Source organism: Mchenga conophoros, linkage group LG15 (genome assembly GCF_057382185.1).
Source record: "Mchenga conophoros isolate Kocher_MC1m ecotype Shallow Benthic linkage group LG15, M_conophoros_male_GT1.1, whole genome shotgun sequence".
Classification (NCBI taxonomy): Eukaryota; Metazoa; Chordata; class Actinopteri; order Cichliformes; family Cichlidae; genus Mchenga; species Mchenga conophoros.
Genome location: NC_140540.1, coordinates 31,053,839 through 31,066,657, shown reverse-complemented (window position 1 = coordinate 31,066,657; position 12,819 = coordinate 31,053,839). Strand labels below are relative to the sequence as shown.

Below are 12,819 nucleotides of genomic sequence, written 5' to 3'. Positions count from 1 at the left end.
ACATCACTGCTCTCGAGAAGATCTGCATGGAGAAATGGGCCAAAATACCAGCTAATGTGTGTGCAAACCTCCTCCCCTTTTGTGAGTGTGGACGCTTCATCTCTTTGCTCTTTAATGCTTTGCTTCTTTTATTGATTTTATTGATTTTTATGCTGATTTTTTCCCTTTTTTTCTTATGAGCTTACCTGCGATAGCTTCTGGACACTCATAGATCATTAGGACTAAAGTGTTCTTAACAGAAACAGCAACATTTTTATAGTTACCTTATCCTCAGCGCTCCATGTGTCACGGTGGTTAGAGAGTGGACTCAGGCGCGGAGCTCAGAAATAATGACAGTGCATTTATTTACAGTGCAGCAAGGTGACAACAGTTCAAATGTGCGACAGTGGTGATAGTGCGTCCCTCCTTCCGTGTAAGCCCGTGCGTAGTAATGAGTGCCCGTCTCTCCTCCAGGTGCTTCCCTTGTGTCCGTGAATCCTCCGTCAATCCCTGGGTGAACACACACACACGACAGCAGAATGAGTATGACGATCGGACAGCACTACAATAACGTTTAGCGACTCAACGACACTACCAGGCTTAATGCAATACTCCAGCGCTGTCTGTCGCTCAGCCACACCATTAAGTAGTCCTGCTGAAGATGGAAGTTGATTGGCAGCAGCTGGTGGCTTGACTGTAGGTGTGGCAGGTCCGGGCAACAGCACCTCCGGGTCGAAGGTAGCCCGTTGCTAGGCTACCCCCCAACACATCACAGCGGAGCCGGAGGGGAAGACAGAGCAACAGGAGAGACACATACACACGCACACAGATATACACATACACACACCGGCAGGTCGACCGGTCAGGGCACCGTCAGATCCTGACACCATGTGTCTGTGGCCTAGACACAGCTGAAGCCTGATTACAGCGTCTGGGCACCGAGCAGCCTCAATAGCCTGGAAAGGGGCTAACCGCTAGGCTAACTAGCAACAAGATGCCTTCCCTCTCCACAGATGACTACCACAGCCTCCTGCAGAAGATTGCAGTACTGGAGACAAAAATTCATCGCTTAGAAGTAAACGTGGAGGTAAATGGACTGTGTGGAAATGAAACAACCTTGCCTTTGATTCAAAACAATGGCGATGAGCAAGCTAGTACACAGCTAAGGAGCACAGATAACATGACCAAGAAAGTAGACTCTGTGCATTATTATAAATCCTCAAGTGATAATCCCCCCTTGGACTGTCTTGGTGCAAAACCAAGACATAAATCATGTCTCCTGGAAGGGGGAGGACGTACCACAGGCAGGGCACAGCGAGCTGAAATCTCTGAAACCGACTGGCTTTCACTTCCTACGAGACAGAGAAGCTCTTCTACCCCTGTATACGGGAGGAAACAGGACTGGACAACCGTGAATAGGAAGAATAACAACAAACCTCCAAAACAACTGAATGTGAAACTGCAGAACAGATTTGCTCCACTATCAAAGGACCCTGGATCTATATCGGACAACCATCCATCTAAAAGCAGCGAAGTAAGGTCTGAAAATCTGTTGAATAGCAAAAGACCACAGGGAAAGCTAAAGGCTAGGCCTGAAACTCTGATTGTGGGTGACTCTGCCGTAAAGGATGTACAAAGGATGTGCGGTAAGAACACTAAAGTCCTCTGCTTTCCTAAGGATATGGTCAACAACCTGAAGGAGAGAATTCTTCAAATTGCAGATGAATATCCAACTGTGACAAACATTGTTCTGCATACAGGGTCAAACGATGTGTCCAAACAAAAGTCGGAGGTTCTGAAACGGGACTTTACTGGATTATTAAATACTGTAAACTCTCTGAATGCAGCTGTATTCATCAGTGGACCTGTACCGCCGGTCAGAGGAGGAGACGAGAGATTCAGCAGGTTGTTTACACTGAATAAATGGCTTATATCAGCATGTGCTGACCACTCAGTGCATTTTATCGACAACTTTAATATTTTTTGGGAACGCAGGCATCTGTTCAAAGCAAATGGATTTAATTTTAACAAGTCAGGGGTGAAACTGTTCACCTCCAACTTGTTTTATTCCATACGTCATCCATCTGTGCTTGGTGCCAAGGCTGAGATAAACGAGGAGTTATCTCATAAAGAGGAACAAACAGTACTCCAAGAACAGACAAAGCCCAGCAGAAACCTTGAGGAGGAGCTCCATCTGCCCCCACCCGGGAAGAGTCTGTAACGTTGGGTTGTGTTGTGTGGTTGAGAAGAGGCGGCAAAACACCTAGCAGGCTAGGCGGAAGGATACACACCCACACTGGTATCAGTAATCCACGGTGGTTCTTTAATACGCATTCTTCAGCAACCGTATAAAAGCCCGGCTGAACGGCTGCGGCTCAACAACAAAATGCCCAGCGTTCATACAACCCAAGCGTTGCAAACAAAACAAAAAAAAAAGGGTCTGGAAAAGAAAACATAAGTCCGTCCCTCGTTAAGCACGAGCGTGAAGGCACGTGTCCTCATAATCCCAGAGCGAGAGAGCGAGAGAGCAGTGGCACACACTGATGACACCATCAACCCTCGACTTGGGTGTCTTAAAGGGACACCACACCATAACGGCTGTTACATATTCCCCCCCGGTTAAACAAAGGCTGTCCCCAGCCGAACACAGCAAAGGTACAGTTCAAACTTAACCAGCCTCCATACATGGTCAGCAGGATAAGACGTCAAAACCAAAATAGGGGAATGTACAGTCCAAAATTGACAAACTGGCATACATGACAGTGTCCCACATGGTGAATGCCCATTCAAATAAATGTCAAAGAAAGAAAATAAGCTTAGGACAGCCAGGACAATGGCAGAATGAAATTCCCTCTTATTGTTACACTGCGTTTCCACCGTTTTCCCAAAAATTACAACAGTAAGCATGAACATATCACCACAACATGAAAACGGTGCCAACATGAATCGTAGAAAACTCAAACAACGGTCCTGTGACAACAGTAGACCACATGAAACACATCAGAAAGCAAACAAGGTCACTTTATGTTAAATCTGTCAGTATGAAAAGGGTTGGTCCACCTATTGACCGACCAGTCAGCGGTGACCCTAGGAACTCGTCTTGGTCTGAGGTCATAAGAACCTCTAACAGCACACCCATCGGCAGCAGGAGGTGAACTGTTAACCTCTGTCTCCAGAGCAACGTCAGCAGTCTCTTGGAAAGAGTTCTGGTCCACGACAAGCGGGGCAGCGTCAGCACAGTCAAAGCCAGTCTCAGCAGGGGCGTTGCTAAAGACCGCGGGACTTGCGTCAACCGCGTCACAGTCAATGCGGCCCGGGACTGAAAGAGCAGGAGGCAAACTGCTGTCCGGGACACTGAGATCCAAAGCTGCTGTAGCATTTAGCTTCGCACACTGGCTAGACAAAGCTGAGTCCCAGGTATGGAATGGTTGCATGTTCGCAACATGAAAAACTCCCACTCTCTCCCCAGTGTCCACTGTGGTGAGAGAGTAAGATAAGATAAGATAAGAGAAGATAGAACTTTATTAATCCCTCGGGTGGGTTCCTCTGGGAAATTCGACTTCCAAAAAGCACAGCAACGACCGAAGTTACAGTTACAGAATTGTTATATATATATATATATATATATATATATATACACACACACACACATATATAAATACAGAGACAAATATAAATAAAATATACAAAGGGGATAAATAGAATAAATAGGAATAAAAAATAAAAATACAAGTGAATTGCACATTTCAAGTATTGAGTCTATTGCACTGTTGACTATTTACAAAAAGTATTGCACAAGGTATTGTACAGTGAGGTGAAGAGGCACTACAGCTTAGTTGTTCCCCCCTCCTTTGTCCTCCTGTTTCCCCTCCCTCTCCCCTCCAGAGAGGAGTTAAACAGTTTGATGGCGTGTGGGACAAAGGAGTTTTTAAGTCTGTTAGTTCTTGTCTTGGGGAGAAGCAACCTGTCACTGAACAGACTCTTCTGATTGTTTATGGCCGTGTGCAGAGGATGCCCAGCATTGTTCATAATGTCCATCAGTTTCTTTAATGTCCTTTTCTCTGCCACTGTCACCAGAGTGTCCAGCTTCATGCCGACCACAGAGCTAGCCTTCCTGATCAGTTTCTCCAGCCTGGATGAGTCCCTCTTTGCTGTGCTGCTCCCCCAGCACACCACAGCATAGAAAAGTACTCCAGCAACCACCGACTGGTAAAACATCCTCAGGAGCTTCCTGCAGATGTTAAAAGACCTCAGCCTCCTGAGGAAGTACAGTCGGCCTTGGGCTTTTTTATACAGGTGCTCTGTGTTGCATGACCAGTCCAGTTTATTGTCCACCCACAGCCCGAGGTACTTGTACTTGTTGACCACCTCCACCTCCTCCCCCTCTATCTGAACCGGCAGTGGACCTTCTCTGGACCTCCCGAAGTCCACAACCAGTTCCTTCGTCTTTGAGGTGTTGAGTTGCAGGTGGTTTGTGTGACTCCATGCGACAAAGTTCCTCACCAGACTTCTGTACTCCTCTTCCTGATCATCCCAGATACACCCCATGATGGCCGTGTCATCTGCAAACTTCTGAATATGGCATAATTCAGAGTTGTAGCAGAAGTCAGAGGTGTACAGGGTGAAGAGAAGAGGGGACAGCACATCCGACATCCTCTTGGAGATGCGGTAGGGACCCGTGTAAAGCGGGGCCAACTTAGCAGAAAAGTTGGACGATGCGTCTGATTTTGGGTGTGACTTTACCCTGACGAGGTCCCCAACTTCATAAGAAACCGTGCAACGTCTCAGATCATAGTAGCGCTTTTGCCTTTCATGACTCTCTCCGAGCACCAAGCGAGCATGTTCATGAGCATCCCGAAGCGAAGCTCTCAGGTTATCTGAGTGGGGCGTTTCTGGGTCGCTCAGTCCCTCCCAGGAGGGTTGAGTGACAAGGTCCAAGGGCGTGTCCAACTCTCGCCCATACAGCATCATGGACGGGCTCAAGCCTGTGCTCTCGTGAGGCGCAGTGCGCAGTGCAAAACAGATCTGGGGAAGATACTTGTCCCAAGAGGTGTGTTTATCCCCAACATAGGCTCGAATGGCCGTTTTCAAAGTGCGATTTACACGCTCAGTTGCATTCGTTTGAGGATGGTATGCAGTTGTTAGTCTGTGTTCAGTTCCAAGAGTCAACAAAACATGCTCAAAGAGTTCACTGACGAAAGGCGTTCCCCTATCAGAAATAAGGTGGGAGGGAGAACCATGTCGGGCAAAAATGTCAGTAATGAACTTGAGCAGTGGCTTCTCTCACAGCACTCACCTCGACCCATTTTGAGAAATAGTCCACAAAAACAAGGATATAAGCATTCCCCCTTTGTGTGCGGGGCAGTGGGCCAACATAGTCCACCCCTGCGTACTCCCATGGTCTTTGTGGCTGGATAGGGACCATAAGGCCTGCTGTTTTTCTTTGACTCGGCTTAGTGGTTTGACACGAACAACATGAGACCACATACTTTTTCACGTCAGAGTTCATGTGTGGCCAGAAGAATCTGAGACGCAAGCGTGCCAGCGTTTTTGCAATGCCCAGGTGTCCAGCTGTGGGATGATCGTGGTAATATTTGAGCAGATAACCACGGAGGGCAGTAGGAGCAAACAGTTTAAGCTGCTTGAGTGGGTGGAGACCACACTTTGTCTTTGGGTCGAGGAAATAGAGGAGACTGTCATGGACAACGTACTGTTCCAGATCTTGATTATTCTCCCCTGTTTGTTGGTCAGTTTCCAGTTGATTGAGCAACGGGCCTGTGACTGGGTCCTCAAGCTGCAGCTGACGAACATGCGGGCGGTCCGAAACAATCACAGAAGGTAGAGCACGAAGGTCCATGCTCCCAATCACGGCATAGGGAGGGAGAAGATCAATGGGGGCATCCACATCTGGTAGAGGATTACGGGAAAGGGCATCGGGCACCTTATTACGTTCTCCAGGTTTGTGGATGATGCTGAAGTCAAAGTCTTGAAGGCGCAGAGACTACCGAGCAAGCCTGCCAGAGGGATTCGGTCAAGAAATCAACCACTTGAGGCTGCTGTGGTCGGTGTAAATGGTTACGTGCAAGCCTTCGACATAGGGTCAGAAATGTTCCAAGGCCCAGATCACGGCCAGACACTCCTTCTCTGGAGTTGAGTAGGGCTTTTCCGATTTGTGCATAGCCCGGCTAGCAAACGCTACAGCAACGTCTTTGTCATCCTCATCTTTTTGCATTAATGCTGCCCCAAGACCAGCATCGCATGCATCAGTGTGAATGAAGAATGGACGCGAAAAATCTGGGAACCTGAGGACCGGCGCTGAGGTTATTGAATGTTTCAGAAAGTCCACAGCTGCCTGGCACTTGTCATCCCAGTGAAACTGCACGTCCTTTTTAGTGAGGGCGAAGAGTGGCTCTGCATGGCGGGCATAGTCCTGCACAAAGCGGCAATAGTAGCCAGTCAGGCCAAGGAACTGTCGCACCTGCTTTGTTGTGGTCGGCACTCTGAAGTCAGTCACAGCTCTCACCTTGTCAGGGTCAGGATGAATGCCAGCCGGCGTAACCCGATAACCAAGGAAGGTGAGTTCTGAAAGGCAGAATTGGCATTTGCTCAGCTTTAAAGAGAGGCCAGCAGACTGAAGCCTACCAAGGACCTCTTTTAAGTCAAGCAGGTGTTGCTCAAAGGTCGGTGATGCGACAACAATGTCATCTAGATACACCGCGCAGGACTTATAAATCAGGCCAGCTAGAACATTGTTCATAAGCCGCTGAAAAGTCGCAGGGGCATTACACAGGCCGAAAGGAAGGACTCTGAACTGAAACAGGCCATAGTGCGTGATAAAAGCAGTCTTTGGTTTAGCTTCTTCAGCAATGGGGACCTGCCAGTAACCTCGAGCGAGGTCTAGTGTTGTGAGAAACTTCCCTCTCGACAGAAAGTCCAGTGATTCATCCACTCGCGGGAGTGGGTAAGAATCCTTCACGGTCAGCTGATTCAGACCACGGAAGTCAACACAGAACCGTGGTTCGCGGGGGGGTTTGTTCACAATGACCACGGGGGCTGCCCATGGTCCTGATGCAGGTTCGATGATGTTATCCTGTAGCATTTTTTTCACTTGCTCTTCTATGATTTGCTTTTTAGCTGGTGAGGTGCGGTATGGTGGCAAGTTAACAGGCTTTGCATCCCCAGTTACAATGACATGTTCTGCCAGAGAAGTGCGACCAAGGTGGCCATCAAACAGGTCACCAAAACTATTTAACAACTCCAACAGTTCTTCCCGTTCCTCAGAATCCAAGTTAGCTTCTCCAGCCTTATCATGGAGCTGCGGGGTGTTCTGCAGGGTCATAGTTCCACACTCAAGATCAGCTTCCACAAAGCCATTTTCACAGAGTTCATCAAGACATGGGGGATTATCATCCATAATTACAGTTCTTGTTGGGACATGTATTGTCAGTGAATCAGAATCAGAATCAGAATCAGAATCAGAATGGGTTTATTGCCAGATGTTGAGGTTTACAACATTAGGAAATTGCTGCGGTGCTTCAGTGCAGACAATAAGAATTAAAGTGCTATGTAGAAAGAAAGATATGTGCATGAGATATACATGAGATATATACATGAGAATAAGAATTATGAGTGCTACGTAGAAAGATATATACATGAGTGCAGGTGGTGATCAGTGCAAACATGGAATGATGCAGTGAACACAGCGTAGGGTCATGTGTTAGTGGCGGGGACAATCATGTGGTTATTGTTCATGTGTCCAACAGCAGAGGGGAAGAAACTGTTCTTGTGGCGAGAGGTTCTGGTGCGAATGGACCGGAGCCTCCTGCCTGAGGGGAGCAGGTCAAACAGACTGTGTCCAGAAGTGCGAGTCATGAAGTCCATCCCAAGAACAAAGGGGGATGACAGGTCCTGCACTATCACAAACCGCTGATAGACTCGCTTGCCCATAAATCCAATGGTCAGCCAGGTTACTCCTAATGGACTGCAGTTGGTGCCATTGGCCAGTCTTATTGGAGGAGAATCCCACGGATTCTCTAATGACTGGTTTCGGTGTCTCTCAGATAATAGGTCTGCATTTACTGCTGAAAGAGATGCCCCTGTATCTAGTGTGGCATCCAGAGCCGCCCCATTAAAGTTCACTTTAACTCTGAGAGGGGTGTTCCACGATGCTTGCGAAGTTCCATCTTCAACGTGATTGAGCACTGGTGGCACACTTTGATTTGACAAAGACGATGAGGGCTGAGTTATTGGTTGGGGGGAGGGTTGCCCCTGTGAAACACTCTCCCCCCCCTGAAGTTTCCCGGCCTCCTGCCCGTTGCTCTCGTCTCCCTGACCCCGCCAGTTTCATCTGGATCCGCAGGCTGAGTTACTGGATGTTGGTCAGGAGACAGCGTTTGGGGAAGCTCCGGAGCCATCCTGGGAGAGTGTCGAGCTCCCTGAAAATCAGTGGAACAGTTAGGGCACGTACGAGAGGTAACACCAGGCATGGCACATTTGAAACAGCGGGGTCCTCCCTCAGTTCTGTTTTTTGGCTGAGCTCGGGAGGGCCGTGAAAGGTTAGTGCCAAGAACAGAATGCAGCTCGTGGGCACGCAGCACTAGATCAATTACTGACTTTACAGGCGTTCCGTACAGTGCTACTCTGTACTTCTCCACTGCGTGGTTACAGATGAGCTCAATTTGCTCCAGTTCAGATGGTGGGTTCCTCAGTCTCCTAAATTCACTGAGCATGTGGGCAACAAACGTTGGCAGAGGTTCTTCGGGGTGCTGGAAACAGTCCAGGATGCCTCTCAAAATCTGCTCCTGGTTGTCAGCAGGCAAGAAGACGGTTCTGAAAAGTTCACAAAACTTAGCCCATGTAGATACGTGAGGAATGAGCACATTAGACCACTTTCTTGGTTCCTTAGCTAGGAAGTGTGGCAGCTCTCTGAGGATTTGGGCGTCTGTTAGGTCTAAGGAGGTTTTATAAGCAGCAACAGACTGCAGCCATTCTTCTGGGTGAAGGCTGCCATCATTAGCGAACACCTTGGGCTCCAATTTGGCTTGGTGCAATGCCGCAGCAAGGACTCTGGTTGTATTAATTAGCTCCAGTGAATCTGAGTGGGATTGGGACAAGGCTCTGGCGGGCTGCGTGGGGCCAGGTGTTGAGATAGATTGTTGCGTTTCCCTGGTTGGCAGGCCTGGCACATATGGTGTAGAGGAGGCCTGAGGAAAAGGGTGAGTAATCTGGGCAGCTGGCACTTTTGGGACTGGTCGTTTTTGTTGAGTCCACTGCTCCAGAATATTCCTCTGGAGGTCCAAAGAGTCATGAAGACACTGCTGAAGCATATCAACCTCTGCTTGCAGACTTTGCACTTTATGCCCAATGTCAGCAGTACTATGTCTGGCAGTAAGTCGGTTGGGGTGTAACATAAAGTCTATATCATCACACATGTCATTCAAGTCAGGATGAGTAGCCATAATACACACTTATCAAAGACCCAAATCTATACAAGGTAGCAGTTAAGCAGAAATCAACTTCAGTTCTGGTCACACAAAAGTATATGAAACATGTGAATTCTGAAGTTTAGCTACACATGTCTTATCTGACTTTGAAACGTGGAGGTGGAAGGAGCAAACACCCTGGATCAAAAGCATTTAGGTGTAAAATAGATCCAAACTTACGAGTAACTGAGTATGAGCAACACCTTTTCAAGTCAGATGCACTTAAAACAGCATTTCAATAAGGACAGTTAAGCCAGTGAGAATCAATAGCAAATCAGTTTGAAATATAGACAGCGTTCTTTTTTTTTTCTTTTTTTTTTTTTTAAATACACTCACTACATCAGTTCGGCGATTTTCCAGAGGACACCAGACTTGTCCAGTCCTGACGCGGTATAGAGGTTTGTCCCGTGGAAAAGTTCCCACTTGCAGAGACCGTACGAACGAAGCAAAGTCTGCAGCGTGAGCTCAGCTGGCGAGGAAGAAAAAAAATCCGGTGCGCTTTACTCCGCTTACATTTACGTCAGAAACTATGAAGAAACGGCATCCATCTCGCGTCCAAGTAGCGTAAATCCACGTTAATCCAAAAATGTCGCAGTAAAGGCGTTCGGCAGATGACGATAATACATCCCGAAAACAGCGCTGCGGCGGCTCCACTCGTTGCCGTGGAAACACACTTCCGTGATCCGGCGAATCGGACGTCCGCGTCGAGGCCAGCCTGGTCTGTCTCCGCGAAGTATGGCAGGCTACTACTAGCTCTACTTTGCCGCTATGTACCTTTCAGTGTATCAATCATCCGCTGCTCGAAGATACTGCATACTGAGGTCCAAGAGAAGATGTTCGGGCGCCATTTTGTAACGTTTGGTTGTGTTGTGTGGTTGAGAAGAGGCGGCAAAACACCTAGCAGGCTAGGCGGAAGGATACACACCCACACTGGTATCAGTAATCCACGGTGGTTCTTTAATACGCATTCTTCAGCAACCGTATAAAAGCCCGGCTGAACGGCTGCGGCTCAACAACAAAATGCCCAGCGTTCATACAACCCAAGCGTTGCAAACAAAACAAAAAAAAAGGGTCTGGAAAAGAAAACATAAGTCCGTCCCTCGTTAAGCACGAGCGTGAAGGCACGTGTCCTCATAATCCCAGAGCGAGAGAGCGAGAGAGCAGTGGCACACACTGATGACACCATCAACCCTCGACTTGGGTGTCTTAAAGGGACACCACACCATAACGGCTGTTACAAGCCTCAGAAAGGAGAGACATCTAAGGCATCTGAGGAAGAGCCTCAGAAAGGAGAGACATCTAAGGCAAGAAGAGGGGTCCCTATTTGCCTCCAACTCTCTCAACAACACCAACGACCAGGACAAGGGACCACGACCTTCCCCAGTCCCCCAAACCCCTGACAGGCCATCACCCTCCTCCCCCTCCCTTTCTCCCTCCTCCCCACACCTGAAATTCACTGAGGAGATGATGGAGCGGGTCAATGCTGGGCTCAGATCTACCCCCCGTCCCAATCCCTTTTTGTCCCCCATAAACCCCCCACCAGAGCGGCCAAAGGTTCGCCATCGAGCCCCACCCTCAACAGAGCAATCGAAGTCACATTGCCCAGCCTCGCCCCCCTTAGTTCCTCTTCATGCCCTGTCTCCGCAGTCTGATGTGTGATGTGTGAAGGGTCCGGGCTGTGAGGATTATGGCAGTGGTGACTTTTCCCAGGAGAAGCTGGGACCCTGTTTACTAGAAGGTTTTAAAATTTCTGTACTTTTAGGTGACAGGAGACATGTGGCCTGGTCAAAACACAGAGAGCTGCACTCTAAAAGATCTTTAAATATAGTAAACATACCTTGTGTGCCACAGACTGCTCCCAAACACGAGGGACAAGTAATACCTCTAAAACACTTAAGTTGGCTTTATTAAACGTTAGATCTTTAGCTGGGAAAACATTTTTAATTAATGATTTAATCACTGAGCACAGCCTTGATTTTATGTTTTTAACTGAAACTTGGTTGGACCAAAGTAACAGTGGAGCTGTTCTCATCGAGACGACCCCTCCTAACTACAGTTTTATCAGTGAGGTCAGGGTGAGCAGGAGAGGAGGGGGGGTTGCTGTCTTATTTAATGAATCATTTCAATGTAAGCAGCTATCTCCTGGAAGTTTTCAGTCTTTTGAATATGTGTCTTTACAGCTGAAGGCCCCATCCAAAGTTGTGTTTCTTAATGTTTACAGGCCTCCCAAATACTGCACAGACTTTTTCAATGACCTCAGTGAACTGCTGTCTGTGATCTGTGTTGATTTCGACTGTGTAATTATTGTTGGGGATTTTAACATTCATGTGGACAACCCTCAGGACAAAGGGACTAAAGACCTGAGTAACACTCTGGGCAACTTTGGGCTGACTCAGCATGTAACAGAGGCCACACATAATAGAGGACACACTCTTGACCTACTGATCTCCAAAGGCCTGAGCATTTCAACGGTTACTGTGTCTGATGTGGGCCTGTCTGATCATTACTGTGTTTTCTTTGAAAGTAAAATCTCAGCCCACACAAATATATCAACAACAGTGATCACAAAACGGTGTATAACTGAACACAGTAGTGCAATTTTTAACCAGGTCTTCCCATTAACACCTGACCTGTCCAGAGGGTCAGTCAATGAGCTCGTCAATAGCTTTAATGCAAAAATGTTAAATGTAATGGATACTATTGCTCCCATTAAGGTGAAGGTTATCTCTGGAAGGAAAAAGTCTCCATGGAGAAACTCCACACTGGTGAAAAATGAAAAGAGAGAGTGTAGGAAAGCTGAGCGCAGATGGAGAAAAACAAACCTCCAGGTTCATTATGACATTTATAAAGAGAAACTTCACAATTATAATTTACAACTGAGGAATGCAAGGAGGTCCTACTTCTCTGACATCATCACTAAAAACAGCCATAATGCTCGGGTCTTATTTTCTACAGTTGACAGGCTAACAAACCCTCCTGTGTCAGTGGCAGCTGAACTTCATTCGACCATGGCCTGCAATGACTTTGCCAAATTCTTCACAGAAAAAATCCAAAAAATTTGACAAGCAATTGGTACATCAACAGCAGATCCAGGATATGTACTGTGTCCACCAAAAAACTGTTTAAACACCATGAAACAGTTTCAACCTATTAACAGCAAAGACCTGGAGGACATCTTAGGTAAACTGAACTCCGCCTCCTGCTGTTTAGATGTCCTGCCAACAAGTTTTTTCAAAAAGGTCTCAAAGACTTTAGAGTCAGACCTGTTACAGATCGTCAACTTTTCGTTATTATCAGGTGTGTTTCCAGAATCACTAAAAACTGCTGTAATCAAACCTATACTGAAAAAGGACAATCT

The 12,819-nt window shown here is 47.3% G+C and overlaps 1 long non-coding RNA gene across 1 annotated transcript; it reads right to left on the bottom strand.

Annotated features, from left to right (window-relative positions):
* Window positions 1-320: 320 nt before the first annotated feature.
* LOC146558646 (uncharacterized) lies at window positions 321-2,678 on the bottom strand. The gene is made up of 2 exons (XR_014888744.1): window positions 575-2,678; window positions 321-489 (listed from the first exon to the last, which is right to left on the bottom strand). It is a non-coding gene; the product is annotated as an uncharacterized LOC146558646 (long non-coding RNA).
* Between the last annotated feature and the right edge of the window lie 10,141 nt (window positions 2,679-12,819).